The sequence below is a fragment of the Bos grunniens genome, chromosome 11 (assembly GCF_055505025.1).
Source record: "Bos grunniens cultivar Pamir isolate PY7600 chromosome 11, Bosgru_T2T1.0, whole genome shotgun sequence".
Classification (NCBI taxonomy): Eukaryota; Metazoa; Chordata; class Mammalia; order Artiodactyla; family Bovidae; genus Bos; species Bos grunniens.
In genome coordinates, this window is record NC_141175.1 from 99,707,100 (window position 1) to 99,734,434 (window position 27,335).

At 39.5% G+C, this 27,335-nt stretch overlaps 1 long non-coding RNA gene and 1 other non-coding gene across 3 annotated transcripts in view; one reads left to right on the forward strand and one right to left on the reverse strand.

Annotated features, from left to right (window-relative positions):
* The window catches only part of LOC147363665 (uncharacterized), a 105,599-nt gene extending 84,624 nt beyond the window's left edge, over positions 1-20,975 (reverse strand). Inside the window, exons 1-2 of one of the 2 annotated variants that reach the window (XR_015135974.1) lie at positions 20,063-20,975; positions 7,789-15,371 (exon numbers count right to left, since the gene is read on the reverse strand). This is a non-coding gene — a long non-coding RNA (uncharacterized LOC147363665). Of the gene's footprint in view, positions 1-7,788; positions 15,372-20,062 lie in introns of those variants that run through there. The other variant, XR_015135973.1, reaches the window with a different exon arrangement.
* On the forward strand, positions 709-815 carry LOC147363666 (U6 spliceosomal RNA). Its single transcript, XR_015137527.1, has one exon. It is a non-coding gene; the product is annotated as a U6 spliceosomal RNA (small nuclear RNA).
* Positions 20,976-27,335: the final 6,360 nt, after the last annotated feature.

Genomic DNA, 27,335 nt, shown 5'->3' on the forward strand with positions numbered 1-27,335 from the left:
ATCCAGCTTTTGGAACTGGATCCAGTCCATGAAATAGCTCCAATACTTTTTCCTCTCCTATATAATTGTCATTTTGTCATAATTGTCTTAGAGGATGTGTTTTATTCGTTCAACAAAAAAGACTATTCTGTGAATGAGAGAAATTGGCAGCAGCTTTTGGTATTAACTACCTGTGTCAGTACAAAATTTCCCTGCTAACATTTCTGAAAATGTTTCACATGTATTTTTGACAGCATCTTAAAATATTTAAGATTTATATATTTTAGTTGTACCACAAGATTCGACATATTTTAAAATAATATATATGTTTGTAATATTAATATATAAAATACCTTAGAAATATATTTAGAAACCTAATAACCTTACAGAGTAAGTAGATCCAGGTCTCACATTCCCAGGATAGACTTGAGAAATTGCTGGGCTCTCTGCAGACTTGGTGGATCCAGTGGCATGTGTGACTGTCTATAGGTGGGACCACAGGGAAAGTCCATTTAGGTTATACTACACAAGACACTTCCCTGAGGGAAAATAAGAATCAGAAATACAGTCCATTCTCTGTTTACCAAGCTTTATAGTTTGCTTAGGCTGGATTAGGTGGGAGGAAGGGGCACTTTATTCTACACAGAGAACTAGAGGCTCACAAAGCCACCAGCCCCAAATATGAGTCCTTCTAAGGATATAACCATTGAATTGAAAGGGAATTATTCAGTTCTTGCTTTGGCAGCACATATACTAAAATTGGAATGATACAGAGAAGATTAGCATGGCCCCTGTGCAAGGATGATACGCAAATTCTTGAAGCATTCCATATTTTTGACATTTCTCCAAAGAAGACATACAGATGGCTAACAAACACATGAAAAGATGCTCAACATCACTCATTATCAGGGAAATGCAAATCAAAACCACAATGAGGTACCATCTCACGCCAGTCAGAATGGCTGCTATCAGAAAGTCTACAAACAATAAATGCTGAAGAAGGTGCGGATAAAAAGGAACCCTCTTATACTGCTAGTGGGAATGCAAACTAGTAAAGCCACTATGGAGAACAGTGTGGAGATTCCTTTAAAAACTGGAAATAGAACTGCCATATGACCCAGCAATCCCAGGGCTGGGCATACACACCAAGGAAACCAGAATTGAAAGAGACATGTGTACCCCAATGTTCATCACAGCACTGTTTACAATAGCTAGAACATGGAAGCAACCTAGATGTCGATTGGCAGACGAATGGGTAAGAAAGCTGTGGTATATATACACAATGGAATATTACTCAGCTATTAAAAAGAATGCATTTGAATCAGTTCTAATGAGGTGGATGCAACTGGAGCCTATTATACAAAGGGAAGTAAGCCAGAGAGAAAAACACCAATACAGTATATTAACACATATATATGGAATTTAGAAAGATAGTTATGATGACCCTATATGCAAGACAGCAAAAGAGATACATATGTAAAGAGCAGACTTTTGGACTCTGTGGGAGAATGGGATGATTTGAGAGAACAGCATTGAAACATGTATATTACCATATGTGAAACAGATCTCCAGTCCAGGTTCGATGCATGAGACAGGGTGCTCAGGGTCAGAGCACTGGGATGACCCTGAGGGATGGCATGGGGAGGGAGGTGGGATGGAGGGTCAGGATGGGGGACACATGTACACCCATGGCTGACTGATGTAAATGTATGGCAAAAACCACTATAATATTGTAATTAGCCTCCATTAAAATAAATTAATTAATTTTAAAAATTCATGAAATTGATGCATAGGAGAAGTGTAATTAAATTCAGTGAGTTTTAAGCCTTTGCTTTGTTTGGAAGATGATAGATATACTAATTTATATTGAATTATAATAAATAAAAATAACATGTTTAATTTCTAGATGTGGACATTCACTAAAATAACAGTAATAATCTATAAAAAGCGGTATGCATAATATATACCTCTTCACATACACAAAAATTATTAACTATAAAGTAAAATTATTTTAAACAGAAAAAGTAAAAATACTGTAAAAGAAATAAAACCCAATTGTTGCACACTTTGTAGCTTAGTCATACACAATATTTGCAAAAATTGCAGAATTAGTTAATATTAGTCTAATTACAAGCAACATACTAGGAAGTCATTGAATCATATCTAAGTATAAACATCAAGGAGATACAGTATGAAAAATAAAGGAACAAACTATATTTAAAATATGGATATAAAGACAGTAAGAAATTCCTAAAAGTGTTGAAGATCATTGCTTCTGAGAATTAGGGGGAAGACAGGACAAGTAGATGATAAGTTTTCACTGAAAGACTTACAGAAATATTTTTACATTGGTGAACTGAAACAAATCAAATTAAATTTTTAAAGAAATAAAAATCTTTATCCAAGAAAGATTTTTTAAAAGGCATGGATAATTAGCTCAGGCAATTAAGGGCTTCAATCCCCGGAGGAGGAAATGGCAACCCTCTCCAGTATTCTTGCCTGGAAAATTCTATGGACAGACGGGCCTGGCAGGCTACAGTCCATCGGGTTGCAGAGAGTTGGACACAACTGAGCAACCAACACTTTCACTTTTCAGACAATTAAAAACATCAAAGGTGAACAAAATTTCTTATTAGATCTTTGTGTAAGCAATGGCAGAGCTTCACTGGGGACTGTTGCAATGCTTTCAATAAAAGAAAACAAGAACACCTTATTGATTTGAACTTAACTTCTCTCCTTTTAGATCAACAGACTTTTCTTCAAACTAGAAATGCTAGAGAAATAGTCATTTGCATCCTGTGAAAAGAAAAAGTCAAAGTCATTCAGTCGTGTCCAACTCTTTGTGACCACTAGGCTCCTCTGTGCATGGAATTCTCCAGGTAAGAATACGCCATTCCCTTCTCCAGGGGATCTTCCCAACCCAGGGATCAAACCTGGGTCTCCTGCATTGCAGGCAGACTCTTTACCTTCTGAGCCACCAAGGAAACCCCTTGTGAGAAGAAAGAAGACTTGCTAACTTCTTCCCAGAATAACTGACAAGCCTTTTCAAGAAAAATCCTTCAAAACTTGTAGGAGGCTGCATTTCAAGATTCTCAAAGAGAAAAATAAAGTATGTGTTAGAAATTTTAGTATGTTTGATAGATTCTTCCTCAAATTTTAAGTAGATAATGTATGAATATTTTAAAATACATACGGACCACAAGTAAGTTGCATAGATTGCTTAAGGAAAAAGTCATTTTTTCCCAATTGCATGAACAAAGACTGAAAGCTTTCTCTATATCACAGATTTTGAATTCTGCAACACATTTCCAACAAAAGTCTATCATGATACGCTTACATGTATGTGATTCAGGCAAGTGGAAAAACCCGGTGGGACGGCTTACTCATGATCCAAAAACATCCACAAGGACTTCTGCCTAGGTTGCACTGGCCAGGTATCAACACTTACTGGCTGTCCACCAAACAGCACAATGCTAGATACTAATGGACTAGTAACGAGCAAACTCAGACAAGCTCTCCCATTCATAAGGTTATAATTTACAGATGAAGGCAGATGGCTAAATTATAACAAATTGTGACAGATTTTATGACACCAACATATAAGGTAGGATGAAAAAATTAAGTAGAATATTACTCAGCCATAAGGAATGAAATAGTGCCATTTGAAGAGACATGAATGGACCTACAGACGGTCACACTGAGTAAAGTCAGTCAGAAAGAGAAAAACGAATATTGTATACTAACGCTTATATGTGAAATCTAGAAAAAATGTATAGATGAACTTACTTACAAAGCAAAACATAGAGACACAGATGTACAGGACAAATAGATGGATGCCAAGTGGGGACGGAGGGGAGGGATGAATTGGGAAATTGGGATTGACATATATACACTGTTGATACTATGTATAAAATTAATAATTAAGGAAAACCTACTGTATAGCACAGGGAACGCTACTCAGTACTCTGTGGTGCCTTAAACGGGAAGGACCTATTTTTTTAAAAAAGATATCTTCCCAGCACAAGGATTGAATCCAGGCCTCTTGCATTGGCAGGTGGATTCTTTACCATCTAAGCCATCAGGGACGCCCTCAATTAAATCAGTCTACAGGTATTCAGGGGTGTTCTTCTTTCTCATTGGTTTTTGGTATGTGCAGTATTTATGCTATATTTGTACCCATGATCTGGACAGTTTTTTGAAAACAAATTCAATAATTTAGGGGAATTTTTTTTTCAATGCTTCAGAATCAATTATGTAGTGTAAAAATTACCCGTTTCTACTTTTTATTTCTCTGCTTTTGTGAGTCACTACAAGTCAGAATAGCCTTAGCGTCACAATATATGATTTCTACTAATTCTCAAAATATCTCTGATGATTGAGTGTGTTTTGAAAGAAAAACCCTACCCATTGTCAATCTCTGGTAGAGAACAGAAATGGCAATGCAAAAAATTTTTTTTCTTAATACATATATTTTATTTAAGTATAGTTGACTTAACAATGTTTCAGGTGCACAGCAAGGTGACTTAGTTATACATATACACATATATTATTTTTGAAACTATTTCCCATTATAGGTTATTATAAGTTATTGACTATAGTGATGAATAAAGAAACAAGTCAAGCCCCTGCCTCCCCACTCACTTTCCAAACACATTCCACCTCTTGTATTTACAGCTAGGTTTCTACGTGGGAGCCTAGGAGCCACAGAAGTTATTAGCATCAATTGAGTCTCTTGTTTGCCAGGCACAGTGCTAAGTCCTACAAAGTTTAGGGCATTTTTAATTGTCCCCAACCTGCTCCTCACCATCTATATTAGCAGCTCCAACTCAAGCCAGTTCAACTCAAGAGATGCCCCTAGATTCCTGCCTTTTCTCTCTATATCCTGGTGATGCTGCCTTCCTCCTCTACCTGGCAACCTCTCACCTGGACACATAACAAGCTTCCTGTCTGAGCGTCCTCCCCGACTGTAGCCAGTTCCTCACTCCCTCTGCCTTTTACATTCTCAGTAAAGTTATTCTCAAAAAAAAAAAAAAAAATCACATATCACTGACCTGATTTTAAAATGTTGATTATTTCTGATTAGTTTGGATAAAAATTCAAAGTCCTTGGCTGAACAGTCCTTGCTTCAGCCACACTTAGGCACACTCACTCTCAACCCTCTCCCACCCCACAGACCCTCCACCATACTCTAGGTCTTAATTGTCCCCTGAACCCCTCAGGTCCCTTGTCTCTGCTTCTACTTAAAGTGCCCTCTGCACCTTCATCTTCTCCCAAACGCCAGCCCATACTTTAAAACCCATATCAAATGTCACCTTTTTTTAAAAATATAAATTTAATTGGAGGCTAATTACAATTTTTGCCATACATTCACATGAATCAGTCATGGGTCTGCATGTGTCCCCCATCCTGAACCCCCCTCCCACCTCCCTCCCCATCCCATCCCTCAGGGTCATCCCAGTGCACCAGCCCCGAGCACCCTGTCTCATGCATTGAACCAGGACTGGCGATCTGTTTCATATATGATAATATACATGTATCAATGCTATTCTCTCAAATCATCCCACCCTTGCCTTCTCCCACAGAGTCCAAAAGACTGTTCTATACATCTGTGTCTTTTTTGCTGTCTTGCATATAGGATCATCGTTACTATCTTTCTAAATTCCATATATATGCGTTAGTATACTGTATGGGTGTTTTTCTCTCTGGCTCACTTCACTCTATATAATAGGCTCCAGTTTCATCCACCTCATTAGAACTGATTCAAATATATTCTTTTTAATGGCTGAGTAATATTCCATTGTGTATATGTACCACAGCTTTCTTATCCATTCATGGGCTGATGGACATCTAGGTTGTTTCCATGTCCTGGCTGTTCTAAACATTGCTGCAATGTCACCTTTTTAACGGAACTTCTCTCACATCCCCAGGCACAATTACCTCTTTTCTCTGTAATGTTACTCATCACAGAGTGTTCTCATTTGCCTTTAAAATCACTCAAGTTGTTTCTCAAAGCAGGGACACAGGCTCTGCCCCACCCCAACCACTTTCCAGGCACCTAGAAGTGTCATGTTCAATCTTGGATTAATTTGCTAGGGCTGCTGTAGCTAAGGACGACAGACTGGGTGACTTGAGCAATGGAAATCTATCCTCCCAGGGCTCTGGGGTCTGGACGCCTGAGCTCAAGGTGTCAGAAGGCTGGTTTCTCCTGAGGGCTGTGACAGAAGGATCCATCCAGGCTTCTCTCCTTGAGTCGTAGGTGGTCGTCTTCTCCCTGTGCCCCTTCACATTGTCTCCCTGCTGCATGTGTCCCCTCGTGTTCAAATTTCCCCTTTTTGTAAGGACACTGATCCTATTAATATTAGATTGGACGCTCACTTTATTCACCATTATCACATTTTATCTGATTACATCTCAGTTCAGTTCAGTTCAGTTGCTCAGTCATGTCCGACTCTTTGCGACCGCATGAATCACAGCACGCCAGGCCTCCCTGTCCATTAACAACTTTACCCAAACTCATGTCCATCGAGTCGGTGATACCATCCAGCCATCTCATCCTCTGTCATCCCCTTCTCCTCCTGCCCCCAATCCCTCCCAGCATCAGGGTCTTTTCCAATGAGTCAACTCTTCACATGAGGTGGCCAAAGTATTGGAGTTTCTCCTTTAGGATGGACTGGTTGGATCTCCTTGTAGTCCAAGGGACTCTCAACAGTCTTCTCCAACACCACAGTTCAAAAGCATCAATTCTTCGGTGCTCAGCTTTCTTCACAGTCCAACTCTCACATCTATACATGACCACTGGAAAAACCATAGCCTTGACTAGATGGACCTTTGTTGGCAAAGTAATGTCTCTGCTTTTTAAAATGCTATCTAGGTAGGTCATAACTTTCCTTTCAAGGAGTAAGCATACACAGACCCTATTTTCAAATAAGTTCACATTTTGTCCTGGGGGTTCAACATGTGCATTTGCGGGGTCACATTTCAATCCATGACAAATGCACAGTGTTTGTGAAGGACTGAACAATGAAAGGAGAAATGAATGAAGTACTGTCGCTCTGTCCCTTGAAATATACACCACTGTCTACTTTCCTTCCAAATCCCACCAGCTATTTCCTTCACCCTTACTCAGACAACTTTGCATTAATCTCTGCTCCAGGGCTCTGTTTCCCAATCCAACCTTCATATTTCCACTATATTATTCTTTTTAAATGTTTTTTACACCAACTCATTTATCTAAGGGTTTACCATGGCTCACTTTCTCCTACTTTATTAAGTCTAAAAGTACCCTACCTCCTTTCAAGAGCTATTGTACTCTGAATCTAGCTTATTTATTATATTTTAGGCAATGTCCAGGCTTGCCATGTGTGGATATCCAGACTAGACTGGAGGAGTTTTGAGATGAATGAAGATCTAAAAACTGACCAGGTATCTTGTAGACAGAATCTAGAAGGAGGCCCTGGAGAGTTTCTGGGGATTGGCAGACTGAGCAACGTATCAGAAAAAAACTGACCACAAGCAAACAGGAAAATGCAAACATAGCACCAGGAGCTCTATGCAAAGGAGCAATGAGTACCAACAGGTGGGTGGGACCCAGACACAGGAAATCTAAGGACAGGTGAAATTCTGAGCTGTGGGCAAGCCGGCCACATAGGAAGCTGTATCTCTAGGAAACAAAGCACAAGCCACTAGGACCCAGTTCAGAAGGAGTGTCCAGGTTTCTGGATGAGCCAGTAGACCCATGAAAACAAACAAAACAGAAACAAGAACCAAGAGCAGAGGGGACATGGGATCAAATTAGTCCAGTTCATTCAAGCTGGGTGCAAGAGTAATGAAGCAGCATAGGAATGTGATGAAAAAGCTAGGTTTACATAATCTTCCTTCCAAACCAGGAAGAAAATAAATATCGATAAAAACATTGTTATTATTATTTAACAAATATTTTACACATAAAAAACTATATTCAATCTATTTAATATTATTGAAAGACTTAAATGTAAGATCTGAAACCATACAACTTCTAGAAGAAAACAAGGCAGTATCCTCTTTGACAGACGTCTGTCTAAGGAATGGTCTTTTAGATATGTCTCCTCAGGCAAAGGAAACAAAAACAAAAATAAACAAATGGATGACAGCAAACTGAAACACTTTTGCACAGTGAAGGGAACTGTCAACAAAACACAAAGTTTGCCTGCTGAATGGGAAAAGATATATCTGATAAAAGGTTAATATTCAAAGTACACAAAGAATTCATACAACCGGAACCAAAAAAAAAAAAAAAAACCTGATTAAAAAACCAACAGAGGATGTGAACAGACATTTTTCCAAAGAAGACTTAGAGATGGCCAACAGCCACGTGAAAAGATGCTCGACATCATGAATCATCAGGGAGAGGCAAATCAAAATCACAATGAGATATCATCTTACCCCTGTTATCATTGTTATTATCAAAAAGACAACACAACACAATTGTTGGTAAGGCTGTGAAGAAAAGGGAAGCTCGTTCACTGTTAGTGGGAATGTGAATTTATGCAGCCACTTTGGAAAACAGTATGGAGAGGCATGAAAAAACTAAACACAGAACGACTGTACAATCCAGCAATTCCACTCCTGGGTATTTATCGGGTGAAAACATAAATAATAATCTTAAAAGATATATATATATATATATAATAGATATAAAGATATATGTAAATATTAAAAATGTCTATTCAGATCTTTTTAATCAGGTTTGCTTTTTTGATATTGGTTGTATGAATTTTATATGCATACCTAATATCATTGCAGCATTATTTACAGTAGCCAAGATATAGTAGCGATCTAAGTGGCTACCAACAGATGAATGAGCAAAGAAGACATGGCTTATTTACATGTGTGTATACACACACACACACACACACACACAGGAAGGAATATCAGTCATAAAAAGAATGAGATCTTGCCATTTGCCATAACACGGATAGACCTACAGGACATTCTGCTAAGTGAAATAAGTCAGACAAAGACAAACACTGTATGATTTCACTTATGTGTGGAATCCAGAAAACAAATGAACAAACAACAAAACATAAGCAGAGTGATAAATTCAGAGAATAAACAGATGTGGTAGGGGAGGGGGCTGGAGAGAAACAGGTGAGGGAGACTACAAGTACAAACTTCAGTTACAAAATAAACAAGTCCTCGGTATGAAATGTACAGTGTGGGGCATACAGTCAATAATTATGTAACATCTTTGTATAGTGACAGATGGTAACCAGAATTTCCATAACGATCATTTTGAAATGTATAGAAATATCAAATCATTATGTTATGTACCAGGAACTAACATAGTGTTGTAGGTTAATTATATTTTGAAAACAAACAAACTCATAGAAAAAAAGAGATCAGATCTGTGGTCACCAGAGAGGTGGACTGGGGGAGGGAAGATTGGATAAAGGCGGTCAAAAGGTACGAGATGCTAGTTATGAGATGAATGTGTACTAGAAATGCGAGGTACAAGATGATAAATATAAATAAGAGCACTGTACATTATATACAACAGATGCAAAGACACTAAATCTGAGTTCTCATCATAGGAAAAATACTTTTTCTACTTAATTTGTATCTATATGAGATGATGACAGTTTACCAAACTTACTGTGGTGATTATTTCATGATGTACATAAGTCAATTCATAGGCTGCACACCTTATAATACAGTACTGTACATCAATTATATATCAATAAAATCGAAATTAAAAGTGTGATTTAGTGATTTTTGAAAAGATCCACAGCGGTTTTTCTGGTTTTAAAATTTTGTGACATAGGAGACATATTGGTGACATGTCTCCTAAAATATCAACTTTTTCCCAATGAACCATCACTGCAGAGAAGTAATCCACCAGGTCCTGAGAAGTGGACACAGATTTCCAGACTATCTTCCCAGTTCCCTGAAGGAGCTAGTAACCCTCTGATTGGCTGAGCATCTCTTCTCTCACATTTACCTTATATGATTGTCTTAAAACCAAATGAAACAACGTATATGAAAATGGCTGTGTTGACTCTGAGATGCTTTTCAAAAGCATGTTACTACCACCAAGGATAGTAACACAGGATAGTAACACATTAGTAGTAAAAGGACTAGGACTTATTTTTTTTTTAAGACTTTCTGATATGGATTATTTTCAAAGTCTTTACTGAATCTGTTACAATATTGTTTCTGTTTTACGTTTTGGATTGGGGGCCACGAGGCACGTGTGATCTTAGCTCCAAGACCAAGGACAGATACTGCAACCCCTGCACTGAAAGGCGAAGTCCTAACTACTGGATCACCATGGAAGGATCGAGGACCAGTGCTTAAAATGTTTATTAGAAAAGGAAAATTTGACCTCAGGGAGGTGTGCTTTCCTGCCGTTCTTCCTTAGTTGTATGCAGTTTGGCCCGTGTCCAAAAGGCGCTGCAGTTTCAGATGGCACCCAGGACAACCAAGGGCAGGGGATGTTGCTGGTACATGACACCGGAGGGAGGGTGCGCTCCGCTGTGTCCCCACCCTCGGGCCCCCCACCCCCAGTGGGCTCGGCTCCCCTGCCAGCACCACAGTGACAATATAAGACAGCGCATCTGAAGCAGCAGAGCCAAATATTTGATTTGGATGGCTCCGCTGAAGATGCCTCATCACAACTGTGGGTGCCCAGATTACCAGCTTCTTGCTCTTGGCTTCCGCGTGCTCTGCAGCGAGTACAAACTGCACAGAGAGCTCCTTGCAACAGGGACGGGAGGAAGCCCAAATGGCTGATGTGGAGTGTCTTGTTTGGGGAAGAGTTCACTGATGAGGAATAAGCTGAGGAGGCAAGATGCTGTTGTTTTTCCTGTCAAGGCACATGGTAATAAGCACATGGCAAGTGTGTGTGTGTGTGTGTGTTTTTCCTTTCTAACTTAGATTCAGAAATTTCTGGCGATGAGAAAGCAATTCCTTTTCAGGGAAGAGTCACCATGACTTTTACCCTTCTCTCCCTGACACACATGGGCTCCACATCAGTTAGCATCATTGACAAGAATTACAGATCCTGGAAGGACCTGGTCTCAGCTGTCCCCCACAATCCCCTTCCAAAGTATTAGCTGTTTCTGACACCCTCCTGTGTTCAATCTGACTGAAACATAAATAAAACCATGGTGCCTCATTAGCCACAAATACCTTCTTTATATTTTTACTACACAAGGGATAGTATCTTCTGAACTTTATGCAGAAACCCCTGAAGTCTCTAAAGACAACAGGAGATGAGGACTTCACATTTCCCCACATGTGCCTGCAGAATAAAAGGTTCTCTATATTTTTAAGTGTGTAAAAAGTGAATTTCTCATTCAAAAGTATCCAGACTTGTAGAAAACAAATTTATGGTGGGTAACAGAGGGAGGGATAATTGGAAAATTGGGATTGACACCTATACCCAGTCATATATAAATAGATAACCAATAAGGACCCACTGTATAGCACAAGGAACTGTACTCAATACTCTCTAATAACTTATGTGAGGAAAAAATCTGAAAAAGAGTGGATATATGTAAAACGGATTCACTGTGCTATATACCTGAAACTAACAGAACGCTATAAATCAACTATATACTTCAGTAAAAAGTTTTAAAAATAAAGCAAAATAAAACTCATTTTAAAAACATCTGGCTTTCCCGCCAATTACTTCTAGAGATAACAGTTGTAATTACAAAGTCCAGGGGGATCCCTGAAATGCAAGATGGGTAAGATTCTGGTCATTACACACGTGCATACACACACCATGTACTTACAGACATTAATTGTGTGAGAACGTAAATAGATGTATGTGCATCAGTGTACAATCATGAGGAGGTTCACACTTAGTATTTAGGGTCGTTGGCATGAACTCACATTTCCACCTGCATACAAACTCAAGTATAATCACGTGTCAACTTGTACGTATCAAAGTCTTTAGAATGATTTTGAAAACTGAAGTGACCAATGTGCATGTTTTAATAGATGTCCCTTCTTGATTTTCATAGGCTATCCTGAAAAAAAAAAATCAAGTCATAATAAAGGATTTGGGATAACCTACCTCTTATTCACTTAATTCTTTTAGTCCTGTGCTAATCATGCCAAGTTTGTGGGTTCAGCCCCCAGGCAGGCTGTTTACATCTGCTCTGCTCCAGAGCACCAGGCTGCACTTGAACTCCACATCAGTCATGAGATGAACACACCACGGAGGCTTGAAGTTGAGCACATGAGGTCTGGAACAGACTCCACGGATATAAAGCTCAGCTCTCTACTTCCTAGATATGTGATTTCCAACTACTCAGCCACCCTAAGCTTCCATCTCATCTGTAAAATTGACTAATATTTCTCTTTTCAAACTGTTGTGGAAACTAACTGAGAACACACACAACTCAGAATCCACTCGGGATGGGGGCTGGGACGAGGTGGAGATAATGGCAATACTCACCACTTTGCTATCAGGGAACTAAGCAGCTATGTTGAGTGGATACAAATCCTCTCTAATGATCACAACTCAGGAGCAAGTTTGAAACCCAGGATCATAAGTTTGAAGAATCTGCTTCCTGCAAATTCAAAACTAATGGAAAAATAACTGGCTTATTTCCCAGCTTTCTAATCCCTGGTTATGATTTGAAAGATTTGCAAAATGAATTCCACGGCATAAAGCCCAATTAAATCTTTTGTGGGGGGGGGGAAAAAGCCAACACATATAGTATAAACTTCAACTTGTCAAGGAGAAATATATGCACAGTAGAAAGTTAATTAACGGTATTCTCTGTGCATTCCTATTTTAACTCTACTTTTCTACTGTCTTTTTCACTAGTTAAGTATTGCTTTTATAATTTCACTGAGTCCCACAGAAAAACTTTTAGTAGAACACATAGTCAGATTTAACTACTTTATCTAAGTCCTAATTCATCTATATCAATATCATAAGACACTATGTGATGAGTCTAAATGTTTTTCGGGTACAATATTTCATTTGTCTGTGATGATTTACCTGATCATGATCTTACTTAAAAGCAGAAACAGACACAGAGACATGCAGAACAAACGTATGGATGCCAAGGGGAAAAAGGAGAATGAGATGAATTAGGAGACTGGAATTGGCACATATACACTAATGACACTGTGTATAAAATAGATAACTAATGAGAACCCACTGAACAGCACAGGAACCTCTACTCAATGCTCTATGATCACCTAAATGGGAGAGAAATCCAAAAAAGGGGGAGATATATGTATAACATAGATGACTCACTTTGCTGGGCAGCAGCAACTAACACAACATTGTAAAAGAACAATACTCCAATAAAATTTGTTTTAAAAAAATGATTCCAGAAGGACCATCAGTCTGAAATGTACAATGAGTCTGAGACTCCCCTTTTCTTTTCTATGTTCACTCTTGCCATGATTTTTTCTCACAGCACTGGCTGGTGTGACTTCTTTAGATTAATTTCCCCATGTGTTTCTAATTCACTCTCCAGAGAAATCAAGGTCATGTATAAACAAAACCTCAACTTGTTTAAAAAAAAAAAAAAGTAGAAAAAAATTAAACCAATTATTTGCCACCATTTCCATCTTTGTATTTACTTCTCCCACAAGATAATAATTTAAATGAATACAACTTGTGATACCAAAATGGGCCATTTTATAATTAGCTGTAACATAACCTAAATCTTAAACAAACAAATCATCTTATACAACCTCTAGCATCTCTGAGCCATTTGGAAGAAATTCTTTTTAGCGCTTATCAAAATCTCACAGAGAATTTCTGGAAAATCATAGGGTGTCTCCAAAGACCTCAATCCAATTTAAAATATGTTCATATTATTGATTTATTCTACAATTTACATCTACCTGTAGCTTTACCATTATTTACATAAATTAGCCTTCATATTCCTTCCTCTTAATTTTTCCTAAATTTCTGTTTATTCAATCTCTTTTCCTTTTTATACTAAAATAAAGTGAGGGACTTCCCTGGCAGTCCAGTGGTTAAGACTCCAGGCTTTTACCGGAGGGGGTGCCAGTACAATCCCTGGTCAGGAACTAAGATCCCACATGCTGTTGTGGCCCAAGATTAAAAATAATAAATATAATACAGTGAATAAATTAAAAATTAAATTTTTCACCCATGGTACCTTTAATAAAACCAAATAGTGAAGTTTTCTTTAAACCACTTTCTCACCTGATACTGAAATATCAAAATGTTCCAATCGGGCCACAGAAAACATGTATGAAAGGATAGCACTGATACTGAACTCAGAATATTATCTCTTACCTTCTAGTAAATATAATTATCACTTCTCAGAGGGTGTAGAAATTAGAAAATTTTCTAAATATGGATTCATCTGCATTTCTTAATAGTAGGAAAGAAAGAAAACTACTCTGAGAGGTTGTTTCCTGAGATGCTGGTTACTGCTCTTGGAGCTTTTTCTGATACCTAAATGAGGTTTTCTGAAAATAGCATCTAGCATATTTACACTGACCACACAGGAGAGCAAGAATAAAACACCATGGGGTGGATTGGGCCAAATCTCTCCTTCTGTCTGCACCCCACTGCCCACCCCCTCAAGTCATGAATCTCTGCTAAAGCTTATCTGGGAAGAGGGATAACTATCTCCATCACCCAGCAGCTGGGCTCTGAATGCAGTAGAAACACAGGGTCTGTTTCTCCACTGCTGCCCTGTAAGTAAATTCTTCAGTACCATTTTTCTAGATTCCATATATATGTGTTAGAATACGGTATTTATCTTTCTCTTTCAATTATCCTTCAATAAAAAATAAATAAATAAAAAGAAACACAGGGTCCCTGGAGCAAGTCCACAAAGGATATTGGAGAAACTGAAGATGTTCCTGCATCCCAGAGACCAAGGCAGTGCCTTCTTCAGTTGAGGGACCAGGACATCAGTGCCTTCTTTCCCAACGTGACTCTATATGATCTTTCAGCTGCTGCATATTAGGACAATGGGGCGAGAACTAAAAGGACATGTTCATAAAGAACCATAAAACATTAATCCAGAGATTGGAACAAGAAGGACTCCAGCACAGATCAATTTCCGTTCCACTGGTACATAGTAGTCCTGAGCCAACATGGTAAAGCAGGGTAATATTTGCATCAACTATGGAGTAATTATTTCCCGGTTTCATACTTGGATTTTTAACCCACTCACATTTCTCACAGAAGAATGGAATAAATAAATAAATAAATGGTCCAAGGGACAGCATAAAAGCACCAGAAAGGTAATGAAGCTTGTCTTAAGATTTAATGAGTGCTGAAGTGGGTGCCACTCAGGGAGAGAAGGCATCGCAGGAGCCGAGGGCTTCACAGGAGATGTTTTCTGCCACATCAATGGCTGAAGTAGCTTCGTTGGTCCTTCTTGCTACCCAGTACCTATCTGTGATGCAAGATAAATATTAATGGAAGCTGAAAAATGTATAAGGAGACAGGCGGGAGCCTAGTGCCAGAGGAAAGGGGAGCAAACGCTCCCATTCCCATTTCAATCTGGATAAATGACAGGAGTCAGAGGAGCATAAGGAAATCCTCAAAACTGAAAAGACAGGACTGGGATATGGTGGGAAATTGACAATGATTTTTAATTATTTCAAACCTGCTGTTTAGCCCTATCTGCTTTGAAAGGAGTTTCATCATGATTTACTCAACGACACTGAGAACAGGTGGAATAATGACACACAAACCAAAGGGCAACAAATGATCAAAATACTGGAGGGGTAAGAAGTTCTGCTTTGGGGGAAGAAACATAATTAAAAATTGAGGAAAAAAGAAAATGCATAAAATACTGAAACAACACCAGGGAAGGAAAGAAAACAGCGAACAACTTTATGTTTAGTTTTGGTTTTGCTTTTTAAATTGGTATTAGAGGTCATGCTTAATGAGATTCAGAATTGGGGGGGGGGGACAAACAACTGTCATTTCAAGCAAAAGAGAGACTGTGCAAAGGATGATATTTCCTGCAGCCAGACCAGGGCATATTTACTGAGTTCTGAAACTCTGCGTTCCAGAGCATATAGGGATATTGTGGCCAACAAAGTCTGCATGTTAGGGTATCTGGCTAATTCCTTCCTTAATACACTTGTCTTGTGTATTCTTTTTTTTTTTTTTTGTCTTGTGTATTCTTGATGTTTGTATTTAATAAGATTTTTTGATCTAGGAAAAGTCATTAGACAATTAATATAGAGGGAAATAAAATAAGGTAGAAGAGAGAAAAAGCAGATAGTTTTTAATGATAATAAAAGTACATTAATGAACTACTTGTTTTGGTAAAACAATTATTTGGATGATAAGAAAAATAGCAGTAATATTTTCTGTTTTAATTTGTCACGTATCATCTACCTGTGTATTCTTTACCTGTGCTGCTGCTAAGTCGCTTCTGTCATGTCCGACTCTGTGCGACCCCACAGATGGCAGCCTACTAGGCTCCTCTGTCCCAGGGATTCTCCAGGCAAGAACACTGGAGTGGGTTGCCATTTCCTTCTCCAATGCATGAAAGTGAAAAGTGAAAGTGAAGTCACTCAGTCGTGCCTGACTCTTAACGACCCCATGGACCGCAGCCTACCAGGCTCCTCCGTCCATGGGATTTTCCCGGCAAAAGTACTGGAGTGGGGTGCCACTGTCTTCTCCATCTTTACCTGTAACATGATGTATTTAACATAAGCCAATTTTAATGTAATCAATTGATTGAATGATGATGATGATGTCCTTTGTAAGTAGTGCCTATGATGAACACTTGTATGCTGAAGAGTAAAATTGCTGGGGCAAAGAGGGCAGAGTTGTTACTGATGTGGGAAAGGGGAAGATGTTAACAATAAAGTTTAAAAATCACTTACCACAAACAGTATACTTTCATTAATTCCATGTTACTAGTCCAAATTCCCCACCTGGGCCCTTGTCGAGTTTATCCTCGGAAGACCAGGCCCCTGAGTATGGCCAGGTTACCTGCAGCTCCACCTCTGGGAGGGCCATCCTGGGCTTTGTTTCTATAAATCATATTCTACCTGCAGATGATTCCATAATTCCTTCCCTCCTTAGTAGGTAGGGATTTTGTGTATTTTGAATGTGGAATTCTAGAAATACTGTCGATGATAAAGAAAACCATGGATATGGTTTTTATAGATATAAACATATAGGCTAGATGGATGCATGCATTGATAGATTGGATAGACGGATTAGATTAGATTAGATTAGATGGATGGATGGATGGATGAATAAATAGATATATAGCTACCCAAATCTACAGACATTCCCTACAGACATACATGGATGTGGGAATTACCCTGGCTGTTGAGCAGAGGTTCTCCAGGCATGAGACACTCCTTTTGGTGATCTTACTACAGTATAGTAAGTTATGGACTTTGCCTGGAAAAATAAAAATGTTCTCTAAACATTCGTAACTGTAATACTATCCTCCCTTGGATGTGGACTACATCAAAGGTCAAGAAAATACTAAATTGAGAACTTAACATGGAAATCCATCCCAGATTTTAATAGAACCAGGAAATACAGAAGCCCCCCTCTCAAGAAGCTCAGATTATAGAATGATTGGACATGAATTTTAAAATAATAATGTTTAAAATAATAAAGGATGGACTTCCCTGGCAGTCCAGTGGCCAAGACTCTGTGCTCCTGGGTTTGATCCCTGGTCAAAGAGCTATGATCCCATAAAGTGCAACTAAGACCCAGTGCAGTCAAATAAATAAATATTAAAGTAATAAAGGAAAGAAAATTAAGACTGGTTCAAAATTTGAGAGAGAAATGCAGTGTTAAAAATTAAATATATCTGAAAAGAAACCAAAGAACTTCAACATATAAAAAAATTTCATTAAATTTAAACACTTAATGGATGAGTGAAACAGCATATTAGACACAGATCAAAAGAAAATTGGTGTACCAACAGACAGATCTGTATGGAGGCACAATAGGGAAACATCAAAAGCAACTTAAAAGAAGATCAAGTTGGGGAACCTTCCCTACCAGACAACAAGATCTATTTTATACAGCAATATTCTATAGCAAATGGAATAGAATATTGGTGATGCAGGGAAAAACAGACAGTGTAATGGAGAAAAAAACTGTAATACTCAGAAACAGACTCACAATATATATAAACCTGATAGAGGACATGGTAAATCAGTTGGATAAGGATGAACATTTCTAGGACAACTGGCTACACACATGGAGAAAGAAATGAAGTCCTACATTCTACTGTAGACAGACGTCAATTTCAGCGTCTTTTCCTCATCTCACTGCTCCCTCCTTCTTCCCCTTTCAGGAAGCGAATTTTTAAAGAATTTACTTTATCCTGATATTTTCTTTATATTTTTTTAACATAGAGATAAATATGTGTTTAATATAAGCAAACACATATATTTACTTATATATGCAGTGCATATGAAGTATATATATACACATAACAAAGAATTGTATGTATGCATATATATATTTATACTACTTTTAAGATTTTTTAAGTTTTATTGAATTTGTTACAGTATTACTTCTGTTTTATATTTTGGTTTTTTGGTCAAGAGGCATGTGGGATCTTAGCTCCCCCTGCATTGGAAGGTGAAGTATTAGTCACTGGACTACTAGGGAAGTCACTATACTCATATTCCTTTTATATATGCTTGTACTCATACCCCTTACCATTTTTTTTTACAACCTAAAAGATAAACTATACTTTAATGAGTGTATTTTTTTTCACTCACAAAGGGAATCTAATTTTTAAAATGATACAAATGAACTTAGCTACAAAACAGAAACAGACCCACAGATACTGAAAACAAATCTATGGTTACCAAAGGGGAAACCTGGTGAGGAGGGGGAGATGGATAAACCAGGAGTTTGAGATTAACATACACACACACAAGACAGACAACCAGAAAGGACTCACTGCACAGCACAGGGAACTCAATATTCCCTGATAATCCATATGAGAAAATAAATGAATCTGAATGAATAATCTGAAAAAGAATGAATGTACATGCATAACTGAATCACCCTGCAGCACACCTGAAACTAAAACAATATTTTAAATCAACTATAATCCTTTTTTTTTTTTTTTAATGAAGCTCCACTTGCTGCCTATCAGCAGAGAGCAACTGGCCTGCACTCAAGCAGTCATCAGTCTCATGAAAGCAAAACCCTGCCATCTGACTATTAAAAAAAAAGTTAAAATAATATTTCTCAAAGCATGGTAAGAAAGCCATTATTCAAGTGGGTGAGTTATGACAGGTATAGGACCACTGTGATGGAATTAGGTTTTCCTTTTTAGAAAGTAAAGTATTCCCACGAAAACCCTGGGGAGCTAAAATGGCTGCCTGGGGTGCACAGCTGCCTCTATAATGGTTTCCTGAAGACAAACACTTAACACTTGCCAAGGAGCAAGTTGGCGGTCAATGGATGAAAAAATTACTACAGAAGCATCAGTGGTAAGGGGGATTCTGCATAGGATTCTCACTGAAGGCACTCCAGCATAATGAGCCACCACCTGGAGAATGGTGGTGAGTGAGCAAACTGATCTGATGTGGAGGGTGGGGGCGGAGACTCTAGTTAAAATGACCTAGCAGAGTCCCTGTGGAAACTAGATTTTACAAGGACATCACCTCTGGCCTAAGAGGAAGTTCAGGAGTGAGAAAGTTTGGTTCAGCAAAAATTTTTTGTCCTCAGTGGTGAAGAACCCGCCTGCCAATGCAGGAGACATGGGTTCCATTCCTAAGTAGGGAAGACCCCTAGAAGAGGAAATGGCAACCCAGTCCAGTATTTTTGTCTGGAGAATCCCATGGAGAGGAGCCTGACATGCTATATCCAAGGGGTTGCAAAGAGACGGACACAACTGAGGGATTAAAAAATACCCAGCAGAGACCATCCCTCCGTGTCACCCAGGAACCCTGCCCAAAGCCCAAGCATTTCTCAAGCAGCGAGGTATTAATGATCCTGGGTGTGCTCAGTATTAATATTCATGTGTGTGTCCAGCAAGCAAAACAGAAACTCAAAACAGGAAGAAGGAAAGCTCCGCCCCGAACTACTAGCAACAGTCTAGTAGTTTTCCTCCCCACCCCTTCTGACCGTTACCTGAGTCTCCTCTGGGGCGATGCAGTGAAGTAATAACACACAGTTGCAGAACAAACACTCTTTTGGAACAGCGCCTGCGGCCACCCAGCCTGGAAACCCGAGATAGGGATCTACACGCCGCAGAGGCAAGATGGCGCCGCTGATGTGTCAGGCGGCGGGAATCCTGGCGCATGCGCTTCAGGAGCCACAACGTCGGCTCCCCAGAATCCTCCACGAGGGACTTCCGGGTTTCCCAGGTAATCGCTTCGTAACTGGCCCGCGGCAGTTCGTGGTCCTAGAGCTACCAGCATCCTCCACGATATCTTCCATGAACCTCCTGAATCTGAACTCCTGCTGTTTTCAGTCGGAAACTGATCTGGGCAAGCTGCCGGCCAGACAGCATTTACATCACTCCCTCATCCCTACCTTGGTGCTAATTGCAGACCTCTATCATTTTATCTCCCATTGGGACCACAAAAGCTGTATTTTATTAATATCTAGAACAGAGAAAGTGTTCCCCAGCCTTCTGCGTAATGAAGGAGCCTGTCATATAATCTTCCTCTTCTCCTTTCCACATCACACAATACATCATGAAGCCTTGTCTGGAGCGTGATAGTTCACAGTTTGAAAGCTGGTGCTCTGGCGTCACCGTGATTGAGACGTGAGACCTTGTATTTCCACGTACAAGGAGTGCTGTTAAGCACAGACACCGTTTTAGTGGCCGTGAAAATTCTACTCTCTGATCACCCACTGCAGGGAGCGTATTTGGGCAGTTACCTACTCTTGCCTCTGACATACTTCTGACTCTAATAAACGGAATAGTAGCATACTACATACTTTCTCGATCTTGCATTTTTCACCTATGGATATAAAGGTGAAAAATACAGGCATGTTCCTATATAGACATATTCCTCGTTCCAACGATTACGTAATACTTCACCATGTAGAATAGATGCTGTATGACCCAGCGACTTTACTTTTCATTGCATATCTTAGAAAAACTCTATCGTCTACAAAGAAAGTTAGAAAAATTCAAATGACCATCCACAGAGGAAAAGGAAAATCATGGTTTATTCAAATGAAAGCATGTTATGCAGCCCTGAGTGTGGGTGAGCTTACTAGTATGTAACTTTAGATGACTGACTTAAACTAAGGGCTGATTTCCTTAATGGTTAAGCAATAGTTATGTAAAGAAGCTAGTAAGTATTAAATAGAATTGTTGTTGTTTAATTGCTAACTTTAAGTACTGTCTGATTCTTTTGCAACCCCATGGACTGTAGCCCACCAGGCTCCTCTGTCCATGGGGTTTTCCCTGACAAGAATACTGGAGTTGGTTACCATTTCCTTCTCCAACCCAAAGATCTTCCTAACCCAAAGATGGAGCCCTAGTATGCTGCATTGACAGGTGAATTCTTTACCACTTTGTCATCAGGGAAGCCCATTAAATAGAATAACCTAAGGGAAATGTTTGGGCTTCCCGGGTGGCTCAGTGGGTAAAGAATCTGCCTGAAATGCAGGAGACACAGGAGACACGGATTTTATCCCTGGATCAGAAAGATCCCCTGGATGAGGAAATGGCAACAAGCTCTAATATTCTTGCCTGGAAAATCCCATGGACAGAGGAGCCTGGTGGGATACAGTCTGTAGGGTCCAAAGAGTCAGACAAGACTGAAGGGATGGAGCACGTATGCAGCCAAGGGAAATGTTTAGTACCGTATCTTCCACAGATGAAGTGTGGTAATTATTGGTACTATTTGGCAAAGGGAACTGGCAGAGGCTGGAAGAGGGAGATTCATGTTACCTATGGAAAATAGTTGGTAAAACTGGTTCATCTACTATCTTGGAGAAAGATATGTGATCATGGATTCCAGTTCCAGTGTGAGATACTGGCAGCACATGTTCCTTACTATCAGCTGTATTTAATGGGCTATCACAAGAAAGAGATGAATTCACAAAAGAACTGGGCAACTTGAAACCAAGAGTGAAAGGGAGTGAATGGATACCAGGAAAGCATGGTTTGTCAAGAGTAAAAGGAGAAGTTGCTCTCTGTGCCCAGGGAGTAAAAAATAAAACTGAGGAGGTCTTGAGCAGGAGGCTCTCTTAGACTTGCAGCAAGAATAAAACCAAGGGCATGACTTCTAATTCTTTAGTTAAAATACCTAATGTTTTAAGGTATTTCAGAGTGTAGACACTGTTAGTCTTTGATACCCAGCAAATCTGATCAATTGGACTAAATATTTCAGCAGGGAAAAAGCTATTAAAACCTGATTCTGAAAGATAGGTTCATGGCTCTAACAATTAGGTAGAGAATGACAGCATAGAATAAAGGAAAGAGAACAGTAGATCATTAAATGGGTCTAGAAAAGAACTCGGAGAAGGCAATGGTAACCTACTCCAGTACTCTTGTCTGGAAAATCCCATGGGCAGAGGAGCCTGGTAGGCTGCAGTCCATGGGGTCGCTAGGAGTCGGACACGACTGAGCGACTTCACTTTCACTTTTCACCTTCATGCATTGGAGAAGGAAATGGCGACCTACTCCAGTGTTCTTGCCTGGAGAATCCCAGGGACAGGGGAGCCTGGTGGGCTGCAATCTATGGGGTTGCACAGAGTCAGACATGACTGAAGTGACTTAGCAGCAGCAGCAGCAGCAGAGAAGAACTATGGGTATAGCTATGGAGTCATTGGAATCAAAATATCACATAAGAAATCTATTGTATTTTGAGGAAATTGAAGTCCAAATAAATCAGAAGCCTGACTTTAAAAATCTGTAATTTAGTCAAGACATAAAATGGCCACTATCTCTCACCATCCTTTGGGTAGGAACCCCTCTGAGAGACCAGTTTAGCTCCAAGAAGAGTAGCTTCTCAAATGCCCTTCTCAGAGATGGCCAGGGAGGAAAACTGAGAAGGTAGTCTCTTCCTACCATGGAAAAGGGTGGACGTTGGGCTCCAAGCACTAAACCAGATGGAGCTATTAGGTTGGCTCCCTTCAAGAGAGGAGAGGGTTAGGGCTTTATGCTCTTTTCGTGCTGGTAGAGTTGGGTAGGGCCATATGACAAGTGAGTGGTGAGTGGAAGGGACATTGCCAGGCACTTGGGGGCTAGAGCATTGAAATGCAGTTGAAACATATTGCTGGACTCTCTGCCAGTTGAGATGGTAGCCATTTCATCACCCAGAGTCCCAGAGCTAGGAGACCTGTGAGCAAGCATACTGTGAGCAAGAAATGAAACATCTTTGTTTTAAGGCAGGGAGAAGTGCAGGTTGTTTGCCACCACAGAATAACCTGGTTTGATGTGACTTATCAGTAAGAACAGAGTACAGTAAACAGAAATTATAATAATGAAAATGTTAATGAGCAATATCACTAATATATTACTTACTAATGGTAGCCTCTTATCTTACATTACTAAAAGTTTGCATAGAATAGATAATGGACATTTATATTATGTTTACTTAATATGTCTCCTCTGTTTAATTGCTTCCTTTTTGCCTCTTAAGATTTCCTGTTTCCTCACGGAGCCTTATCTTTACTCCTTCTACCTGAATATTAGCAATCACTTAAATTGTTCATTTTCTCATTCTCATTTTACATTAATGCTTATATTTTCTTGGCTCAGGTGGCAAAGAATCTGCCTGCAATGCAGGAGAGGCGGGTTCAATCCCTGGGTGGGGAAGATCAACTGGAGAAAGGAATGGCAACCCACTACAGTATTCTTGCCTAGAGAATCCCATGGACTGAGGAGCCTGGCAGGCTACAGTCCATAAGGTCACAAAGAATTGGACACGACTGAATGACTAACACTTTCACTCTGAGTTTCCTTGAACAAAGGGAGAACTTTCTTTGTTTTTCCTTGAGCAAGAGGAGGGTCTACTTTGAATGTACTCAGCATCAACAGAGCACCTGGGCAAATTCCCTCTGTCCCTGGTCTCTGATCACTGGGTGAGGATTGAATTCTCTTAGAGGAAGCAAGGGTTCTCAGAGGAAGCAGGGGTGTTGGACACAGCACTGATCTTCTGATCATTCAGTTATTTGTGGCAGAAAACCCCTGCCACCCTCTGGACTCTCAGGATGACTCTCACTCTTACCGTGTCTCAGTGACTTCTCTTATTTCAGGTGGAATTTACATCTAAAGACAACATTTTATTTCTCACATTAAAAATAGCAGCTCTTGGTAACCCTTTTATTCTGCTACAGTCTTTAAAGAACTTAAAAAAAAAAAGCAAGGTCCACCAAAACTTAAATCTTTCTTGATTTCATAGTTCATTCTAATGGTTCATATTTTTAAATGTATATATATATATATTCTATTTCTTGGAGAAAAATTTTACCAAGGATCAAAAGAAGAAACCCTAGAATTTAAATGGGGAGATCTATATATCACAGTGGATTTCTTCTCAAACTGACAATGTTTAAGTTTTAAGCAAATATAGTGCCAGTTAATGTGAAATTCAATCGCAAAGACTTGAGATTTTTGCTTTATGGAAACAGAGAATTGAAGTTCTTTTATGCCATAAATGTGCATTCAGAGTCTATGAACCATGCTGTGTTTTTATTTAGGGATAGAATGTTTTCCTGTCAAGCCCCATTCTTCCCATTTCCAGGTAGAAACACGGTATGGAGTGCATGTCTTGGCTTCCTGCTTGTTCATAGGATACTATGGCACAGCCCACTCACAGTGCCTACCAATCCTGCTCTAGGACAGGACTTCTCCTGGTTCTGTTCTTCACTTTCTTCATATCCTATGCTTGATGGGAGTGTGTGACATGCTGCTTGGACACTATTCAATTAGCATTTGTCTTTATGCTGGTACCCTTGCTTACTGCATATGTCGCTTACAGCAGCAGTTTAAGGGACTCTGCAGGGCTGGAGAAACCACGCATTCAGGAGGCCTGTGTGCAGTTGGTAACAGACCAGTTACATGCCTTATGAAGGTAGTCAGGAGACAGATCTGGAGGTTTGCTTCTCCACATTCTGGTACCATGAGCTAATGGGAACAAGGTTTGTGGGGGCGGGGGGCAGGGGGTGGAAGGGCTTAGTGTGCTAATGGCCTTCCCAGTTGGCACAATGGGTAAAGAACCTGCCTGCAATGCAGGAGATGCCGGAGATGTGAGTTCAATTCCTGGGTTGGGAAGATTCTCTGGAGGAGGACACGGAAACCCACTCCAGTATTCTTGCCTGGAAAATCCCATGGACAGAAGAGCTTGGCAAGCTACAGTCCATAGGTCGAAAAGAGCTGGACACGACTGAAGTGACTGAGCACAGCACAGCACTCAGTAACCTATTCCAGGAAGCTCTGGATTCCACAGAGGAATCTTAGAAGAAAAAAAATGAAAAATTAGACATCTACACACTTTTAGGCTAAGGAAGCAGGGAAACTTAGTCTGGAGAATGGAAAGCAGGGGAATGATTAGATGTGTTTCCTAGCTGTTGACCGTAACTAATGAGGATAAAGTGGAAAACTCCTGAATAGAAAAAACAACAGGAAAGAGGTTTTCTCAAAACATTGTCAAAGGCAGTGTGGCTTCCCTGTTGCAGCTCTGACGCTGCTTCTTAGGTCAAATCTCAGAAGCTCAAGAGACCTCTGTTTCCTCACATTTACAATAATGGCAATCAAAGACCTTAAAGTAAGATATTTTGCTTACAATTCTAAAAGTGTAATTGATTCTATAATTAAAATATATAAATTTTATAAAATTTTAAAGGGCTTTAAGTAGACAAATGTAGACTCAATGAATAATTTTTTTTTTTAACCAATTACTTCAAAACTTCCAAGCATTGGAACTTCCAACCCTGGTGGTCCAGTGGTTAAGACTCCACACTTCCACTGAAGAAGGCAGGGGTTCAATCCCTGGTCAGGGAAGTTCTGCGTGCTTTGAGGTACAGACAAAAAGAAAGAAAATCATTTCAAACATGAACATTCTAAGGTAAGCAAAGCCTCTTTATGTATGCCCAGTCATGTCTGATTCTTTGCAACCCCATGGACTGTAGCCTGCCAAGCTCCTCTGTCCACGGAATTTCCTAAGCTCTCTAACTTTGTCTAAATTGAGAAAATGTATTGTCTATGTCAAATGGCATTTCCTTTTTATGCATGCATGCTCAGTTGCTCAGTCATGTCTGACTCTTTGCAACCTTATGGACTATAGCCTGCAAAGCTCCTCTGCCCTTGGAATTTTCCAGGGAAGAATACTGGAGCAAGTTGCCATTTCCTGCTTCAAGGGATCTTCCCAACCCAGGGATTGCAGCCATATCTCTAACATCTCCTACATTGACAGGCAGATTATTTACCACTGCACCACCTGAGAAGCCCCTCATTTTTTAAAACCCACCCAATAATACAATAAAACAATAATCATATGAATCATTGCATCTTGACATATGATTTAGGTGTCCTATTTCCTTGCTCCCCAAAACAGCACATAACCACACACTCATTTATACACATATGTACACTCACACACCTCACACCCAGGTACTATGTATATTTCCTACCGGTTTTCTAAAGGTGAAAGTAGAATGAATAATACTTCCCCCATGTTATTCCTGAAGAAGCTCAGACACAAAGAGATCAGGTGATTTGCTTAAATTTATTTCACACAATATATAAATTATGAAGACAAGAAACAAATCAAAATTCCCTGTCTACCATCCTAGTGGGCAGAAGTAGACTTTAATGCCTCTAGCCATGATTCTTGCATGAATCACATCAAACAAATATAAGGATGAGGTCACTTTTGATTGCACAAAATAATTTTACTTTACTCCTTAAGAAAAAAAAAGAATAGGGAAGGAGACAGGATCGCTGAGAAGATGTCATTGGCGGATGTTGTCAGACTGTGTCTCTACCAGTTTTTTTGTGAAGGCTTCCCTGATAGAGTTTCACTGCTTGACAGCGAAATGCCTCTTCCTGTGGAGGACTGAAAGGAAAAGATAACCGGGTGACTGTACACTATGTCAATGGCAAGAAAAACTGTATCTTTTTCACCTCCAAAGCCTGAAAGCCCTTTGAATACTTAAGCCAGGATCTCCTAAGAGGAATCTATTTTCCATGTAATGGTGTGAATTTCCCACTTGAAAACTAAATATTCATGACTTCATGAAAGAGCTAAGCTTCTGCAGGAAAAAAAAAAAAAGATTCTAAGTCCATTTTATACATTTTGGACAAGATAGTATTTGACATACTCTATATGTTCTGAATAGTATTATAATTTCAAATAAATCTCTACTGACATCATTTCAGTAGTGTCAGATCCTTAAAACCATCTGATAGGTGAAGTGCCCTCTTTGTGGATTAACC